Source organism: Mercenaria mercenaria, chromosome 6 (assembly GCF_021730395.1).
Source record: "Mercenaria mercenaria strain notata chromosome 6, MADL_Memer_1, whole genome shotgun sequence".
NCBI lineage: Eukaryota > Metazoa > Mollusca > Bivalvia > Venerida > Veneridae > Mercenaria > Mercenaria mercenaria.
In genome coordinates, this window is record NC_069366.1 from 73554313 (window position 1) to 73562733 (window position 8421).

Consider the following 8421-nt stretch of genomic DNA (forward strand, 5'->3'; position numbering starts at 1 on the left):
TGTGTCTTCTGTCTTAGTCAGGTTAAAATTTAGCCGATGCGTTATTTGTACTCTTAGTTGTAAGAAAGCACGCATTTACCCTGATCGTTATCTTTTATTTTTCCTTTTCATTTTTTGCTATAGCCGCGTTTATTGCACCTGCATTTTCTATGCTCTCCGGATTGAATATTTGATCAGTTATTATTATTATTATTATTATTATTATACCAGATTTATACAGCGCCCTTTATCAAAGGGCAGGACGTGAAGTGGTTGAACACTTGGTTCAAGCGGGCGAAATGGTTGCAAACTTACAAAATGGCGGATAATTTCTGAAATCATCGCGTGTTCGCTTGCTTTTTTTATCAGGTAAGTGAGTTTCTATGGTATTTTAGACTCTATGGATATGTGCATGCATCAGTTTTATGTCTACGTCACACTCGGTTTTGTGTTTCAGCGTTGTAGATTGCGAATTCTCGAAGTTATTGAAGTTGTAAAATGGTCATGGTCATGTTTTGATATTTGAATTGCGACGTTGCTTGCCGTTTTTACATTCTAATGATCAAACTAGCCTGTTTTGGGGCCATTAAAAGAGACAAAACGACTTATTGTGAAGAATTATATAAACGTTTGGCTCTCCATGTTTTATGGATAGTGCTATACCCAAATACATCTTGTTCAAGCTCTTTTTTTTGCAAACTTGTACTTCAATCAATTTCTGTTGCAAACTTTTTCTGAAAAACTAGTGTGCAACTATCAGAGGATGTTTATTGTGCAACTCTTGAACATTTCTTTTCTGTTTAGGGTCTAATATTTTTATAGCATCAAATGACCCTTTGATATTTTAATATAACTGTTGATAAAAAGACTTTATCATGTTTTCATGAAACCTGGTAGGATTAGGTTTAGTGTTCCTACATAATTTTAACATCTTCCTGTTTATAGATTTTAGAACGTCTACGTTCCCGCATGGGTTTTGACGTCAACGGCAGATAGATTCAGTTGTCTTAAGATTGCGAAATGGTCATGGTTATGTTTTGATATTTGAATTGCGTGAAATTCCGTGGCCGAGTGGTTAAGGTCGCTGACTTCAAATCACTTGCCCCTCATCGATGTGAGTTCGAGCCTCACTCGGGGCGTTGAATTCTTCATGTGAGGAAGCCATCAAGCTGGCTTACGGAAGGTCGGTGGTTCTACCCAGGTGCTCGCTCGTGATGAAATAATGCACGGAGGGGCACCTGGGGTCTTCCGCCACCAGTAAAGCTGGAAAGTCGCCATATGACCTATCATGTGTCGGTGCGACTTTAAATAATAAAAAAAAATAAGATTGCGAGCAGAAATAAAACTAATTATATAGACTTTCTGAGACATTGTCTATAGGTACATTCTTTGTCTTTTTGATCTTGTCCGGCTATACACACTGTACAGACAAGGGCTTTAACATGCAGTTGTTTTCTTTCAGATCTTTTCAGGTCTAGATGCTATAAACATCAGACGCTACTAGTATTATGACCCGAGAGCATGAGCATGTATCTGCATTAGTTGAACAAACTACGCTAACACGTATATCAGAAAAAACCATTAGGTAAGTGTTATTGGTATCAAAGACAATTTATAAAGTTGTGTAAGCCTATTCTTATTTTCTATTCCTATTCTGAACCAACAATTTTTAGCAACCTAAAGTCAGATACATTTTTTGCGTAATATTATAGTACACACAAGCAATGTTGTTACCAACCAGTAATGAAAAGTAAATTAATTGCAGTGTAGTGCCATAATACAGAAGACATATAAGTATTGCTACAGAAATGAAAGGCAAGTACAAACATTGAAATGCCGTTTACTTGCAAAATTTATTTTAATTGTTAGAAACAAAACAAAAGCGTCAAGTGCAACAGTGTATAATGTTTTATGTTCAGTTCTTTATATTATATCAATTTTGCATTACATTGCAATATATTTCACAAATTACCAGTGTTACTTTTTATTGCAGAGATCTCGAGTTTAACCGAAGGAAAGGAAGCGTACCAAAGTATAGAACATTAAGAAAATTAAATGATATACCAAGAGGTGTTCAACCAGTTAGGTCACATTACAAAGTTGACGTGTCCACTAAGACTATATTTTGAGCGGACTCACAACGTAAAATACATAGCAACAGTTACGCTGTATACAGTGGATTGAAATTGATAAACTATAACAAGAAAACGTCGGCTGCGATTAAATCAGACTTCTCTGAAAATAAACAAACATAATGATGATGTTTTCTGTTGATTGCCACCACAAATTTAAATGCCAACTCTACTGTTTTCAATTGTTCCTTAATAAAGTTGTTTGTGTCCAAGATTACATCTTTTTGGATACCGTGCAACTTGGGTTTTGCCTTTTCCGAAGTTGTATGTGGTACTTCTTCTTTCTGTTTAAAACCATTCAATTTTCCAATCAGAAACTTTAAACGACAAAATTAAGCACGTGATAAAGTGATGGGACCTACATTCATGTTTCAGCAGATGTTACACTGTAACATAGATGAGTTAAGCATTTTACCTCAGTTTTACTCTCATTGTACAGTGTCCATGTGTTTTTAGTGTTAGTATCGAATTAGTTATTGTTTTGATACACAGAAGTATGACATAAGATATTCAAGGACGACGATTTCTGTTTCAGAAACAAAATATGAACTATGCCGCATGTCCGTAAATGGGTATTTTACATGTATCTTATCACTAATACTCAATAGCCTTGTTTCGTATTACGATCATGTTGTATCGACACAAGATTGCGCAGGTGTATAAACAACTACTATAACTTCTAATAACTTCTCAAAACATTTTACATAATAATCATATCTTAAGACTGGGATTTATTTTTGTACATCTAATCTAGAAATGAAACATAACGTATGTATTTATGTCGTTATGTTATTACATCACTGTTGCATATAAATGTTTTATTGTTTTTTGTTGTTGTTTTTTTTTTGTTGTTGTTTTTTTAATCAAAACTACATGTACTAATATTTTACGAAAATCAGTTTTTATGAACAAATCATGTATCCTGATAGTTTGTTGTTTCATGTGACGACAAATGACGTTGAAGCACAAACCATGAACGAAATTTCTTTTCGCAAATACCACATTCCAGAGGAGAATTCCCATCGCTGGTCTCAGTCTTGCGTTTTTGCCTTAAAAAATAAATTGAATAAGGAAATACAATACTGTAGATTTCAGATCGATTGAAATTAAAACACAAGTTTGCTATTAGTTCGATTATAATATTTCTTTTGTGTAAAATATCTTTACTAAATTTTCAGTCAGTTATAAATACAGGTCAATGGAGATAGGAACTTAGAATTTCAAATTTGGACTAAGAATTGAGACGAGAACTTGTCAGATTACACGGTTTGCATTAAGTAATTTCTTGGGCAAGATACACAGAAGACTAGTGCACACCATAGCAAAACATCGACCATATTATTTCTCTGATCTTCCAAAATCACAAAAAAGCTAAAAATAAGTCTCTGTTTTGTGCCCAACGTCGTTATACGTGATTAGAAATAGAATTATTAAATGTCGAGCTATCTGCTGCAGCTTTGAGGAAATTCATGATTTGCTCTTCAGCCAGTTTCACAATAAACATTCTCTGATAGTTGGACACTATTTTTTCAGAAAAAGTTTGCAACAGAAATTGCTTGAAGTTCAAGTTGGCAACAGAAAAGAGCTTGAAAAAGATTTATTTGGGTATAGCACTGTCCCTAAAACATGCAGAGCCAAACGATTATAGAAGTCTTCACATTTGGTTTTTTTGTCTCGTTTTAGGGCCCCAAAACATGCTAGTTTGATCATTAGAATGTAAAAAACGGCAAGAAACGACGCAATTCAAATATCAAAACATGAACATGACCATTTTATAACTTCAATAACTTCGAGAATTCGATATCTACAACGCTGAAATGCAAAACCGAGTGTGGCATAGACATACAACAGATGCATGCACATATCAATAGAGTCCAAAATACCATAGAAACTCACTTACCTGATAAAAAAGAAACAAGCGAACACGCGATAATTTCAGAAAATATCCGCCATTTTGTAAGTTTGCAGCCCCTTCGCTCGCTTGAACCAAGTGTGCAACCACTTCACGTCCTGCCCCTTGTGCAAGTCCTCTAGTTTTTCGATTTCGTAACCAAGAAATTAGGCAAAGGTTCATCCACTTCAGCCATTAATACATTCATTCCGGGATTGTTTAAGACCGGATGTCGCTTTCTACCGTATGTCAAACAAAAATTATACTCATTTTAGTAAACCTTGTGTATGAAAAATGCGGAATTCTCTAATTGGCTACACACATATTTTTAGTAGATTGTTTCAATACTGACTCTCAGATATTAGCGTTTTGCTTATGTAACTGTTCTAAATCAATTAAAGGCTCACTGTAACCATTTATCCCAAATCTTGACGATTTCTACCAAAATTTAGGGGTTAAAAGACCCCACCCACCCGAGCTACATTTTCACCATTTTTGATAAGTCATAGAATTATCAAAATTTCTTTATTTTTTAATAAGACATCATCAAATAATTGTATTAAGATTCACAATTATATATTTTTTCATGAGAAATTATAATACTCTGCAATCAGTTTAGGTTATAGACAACGTGCATACAAATGTAAAACATACAAATCACATGCTGTTTCTTAATTAACCGAACCTATAAGTGTTTCAGTCAGAAAGGTTTGGGTTATCAATAGTTTCCTTTCTATTTTATATGTCAAAGTAAGCTTACTTGTATAATTTTTACTTTTAGTTGATAAAGATACTTTAAAATGTAACATACGTAACAGGCGCCACTCAAATTTTCCACCTTGAAGAATTAGCAACATTGAGAACATTCGAACAATTGCATTTGTATGCTTTTAATTTGAATAAAACATGTTTACTGAACATACACGCATGACCATTTATATTTTTTGGACTTAACTCTGTTACTATTCTCAATTATAGAATGTCGACAAACTACAGTAAAAAAGATTCATTTTTCAGTATCACTGTAAAGATAACATAGATTAGCAATTTTTATGGCTTCTGCTTCAAACATAGATAGCATAATAGATGATAACATTAGACTTGGTTACAGTATGTGCCTAGTCTGAATATGTTTGACTTTCATTCAAAAATTCAAAAGAAAATACAGAACATGACGGTATCTTAGAATAAAATATACGTTACCTAGGTTTAAAGGTCATCTATTAAATTTCATATTTCGTATATTAATATTTCAGGCTAATGCATAAATCATGCTTATTGGCATTGCAAAGCACCTACTCAGTCAGTTTCTACAGAAATACAAAGATGAAATGAAACATACATTATGAAACATACGTTACCAAGATTACACAGAACATTAAGTAACATTAAAGCTAGAATAGTTTTGGGGTTTCGATGGACGGTGGTGTTTTGAGACAGAGGGCTTTTTTTTATTTTCCATGCGTTGTTTTGATATTTATGGAAGGTAAGATTGTATTCATTACTGAAATTATCGGTTTATATATGTATTTTGTGTTCAAAGTTGCTGATGCAATTCATGATGTAAATAAACACTGCACTTTTGAACTTATAGAACATCATACATATACAGTACAGCATGAGTAGAGAAACAAATGTCTCTTTTAGTAAAACATATTTCTTCAAATAGTTCTGTTTCTTTGACCATAGTGATTTTTTTTTTTTTTTTATATTTCCAATTTAATCTAATATCTTAAACTGTAAATGATAAAAAAGTAATACAACCACCTGACTGCGTAGACGAAGTTGACTAACATGTTGAGTGAAACCAAGTACGTATTTCTCTAGCCAGTAAGGATTAATACAGAACAGAACATATATTTATTAGTCTTAAGCGATAAAAAGCTTATCCATATATGTACATGGACAATTACATACTGAATGGCATAGACAGATCATTAAATATATATAACAAACTAAACACACAAACAAAACAGAAATGCACCATTTGAACGCGAGAATCCTCAAGATTAATGCCGCGAGAATCCTCAAGATTAATGCCGCGAGAATCCTCAAGATTAATGCCAGTAATATTTGAAAGGATTTTATGCATATTTATCGTGCAAATGATATATTAAGGTTATAATAATTACATGGAGATGCAGACTATTTTCGAGTAATCAGATTATTTTATTATTAAATAGCTCCAGAATGCTAGTAAGTGAGATTTACATAGCAATGCCATGTTGCCTTTTAGACAAGAATCATCGTGAGGTTTTGTGTAAGTATCAGGTAACTATTCCGTAATAATCATTTGCAGCAGGTACCAGTGTATTCTCCATAAGAATAGCTCACATGTTCAAAAACTTTCATTCAAATCCGTCATTTTTCAACCGGAAGGAACATTTTCTTCGCTTGAAAGGTGTAAGAATACGTCAGAGTCCAGGGCTTCATGTCGGACAATATAAAAATGTTTTTTTTTTTTTTTTTTTTTTTTTTTTTTATTTATATTTCCAATTTAATCTAATATCTTAAACTGTAAACGATAAAAAAGTAATACAACCACCTGACTGCGTAGACGAAGTTGACTAACATGTTGAGTGAAACCAAGTACGTATTTCTCTAGCCAGTAAGGATTAATACAGAACAGAACATATATTTATTAGTCTTAAGCGATAAAAAGCTTATCCATATATGTACATGGACAATTACATACTGAATGGCATAGACAGATCATTAAATATATATAACAAACTAAACACACAAACAAAACAGAAATGCACCATTTGAACGCGAGAATCCTCAAGATTAATGCCGCGAGAATCCTCAAGATTAATGCCGCGAGAATCCTCAAGATTAATGCCAGTAATATTTGAAAGGATTTTATGCATATTTATCGTGCAAATGATATATTAAGGTTATAATAATTACATGGAGATGCAGACTATTTTCGAGTAATCAGATTATTTTATTATTAAATAGCTCCAGAATGCTAGTAAGTGAGATTTACATAGCAATGCCATGTTGCCTTTTTAGACAAGAATCATCGTGAGGTTTTGTGTAAGTATCAGGTAACTATTCCGTAATAATCATTTGCAGCAGGTACCAGTGTATTCTCCATAAGAATAGCTCACATGTTCAAAAACTTTCATTCAAATCCGTCATTTTTCAACCGGAAGGAACATTTTCTTCGCTTGAAAGGTGTAAGAATACGTCAGAGTCCAGGGCTTCATGTCGGACAATATAAAAATGTTTTTTTTTTTTTTTTTTTCTTTTTTTTTTATTTATATTTCCAATTTAATCTAATATCTTAAACTGTAAACGATAAAAAAGTAATACAACCACCTGACTGCGTAGACGAAGTTGACTAACATGTTGAGTGAAACCAAGTACGTATTTCTCTAGCCAGTAAGGATTAATACAGAACAGAACATATATTTATTAGTCTTAAGCGATAAAAAGCTTATCCATATATGTACATGGACAATTACATACTGAATGGCATAGACAGATCATTAAATATATATAACAAACTAAACACACAAACAAAACAGAAATGCACCATTTGAACGCGAGAATCCTCAAGATTAATGCCGCGAGAATCCTCAAGATTAATGCCAGTAATATTTGAAAGGATTTTATGCATATTTATCGTGCAAATGATATATTAAGGTTATAATAATTACATGGAGATGCAGACTATTTTCGAGTAATCAGATTATTTTATTATTAAATAGCTCCAGAATGCTAGTAAGTGAGATTTACATAGCAATGCCATGTTGCCTTTTTAGACAAGAATCATCGTGAGGTTTTGTGTAAGTATCAGGTAACTATTCCGTAATAATCATTTGCAGCAGGTACCAGTGTATTCTCCGTAAGAATAGCTCACATGTTCAAAAACTTTTATTCAAATCCGTCATTTTTCAACCGGAAGGAACATTTTCTTCGCTTGAAAGGTGTAAGAATACGTCAGAGTCCAGGGCTTCATGTCGGACAATATAAAAATGTTTTTTTTTTTTTTTTTTTTTTTTTTCGGGCTCCCTATCAGTATGCATATCGCCCAGAAATGAAACACGAACTAGAGGTTTGGCCAACTGGCATTAAGGTGCAAAGGTATCTAATTTTTTGGTTAATTATTCATTCATTTTGTTTTTTTTATTGTACACATGAGGGTTCTGTTCCTTTATAAAGGATTAGAAGTTCTTAAGATTTACTCTTTTTCTGTGATGATGATGATGGTACTGCAGATGATTTGGCCTGCTTCGTTCACTTATAATGTGCTTTACTTTTATTTTTGTTCTTAGCGGTGCTGTTGGTGAATTATCATACTGTTCATCACGTTCAAGTATTTTGCCCCTTATGACTACACTAACTACTATCCAAGTATATAGTGTTGTTTGCCGGCATCTGTGTCTCTTCGCCTCCTACCAGTCTCCAGTA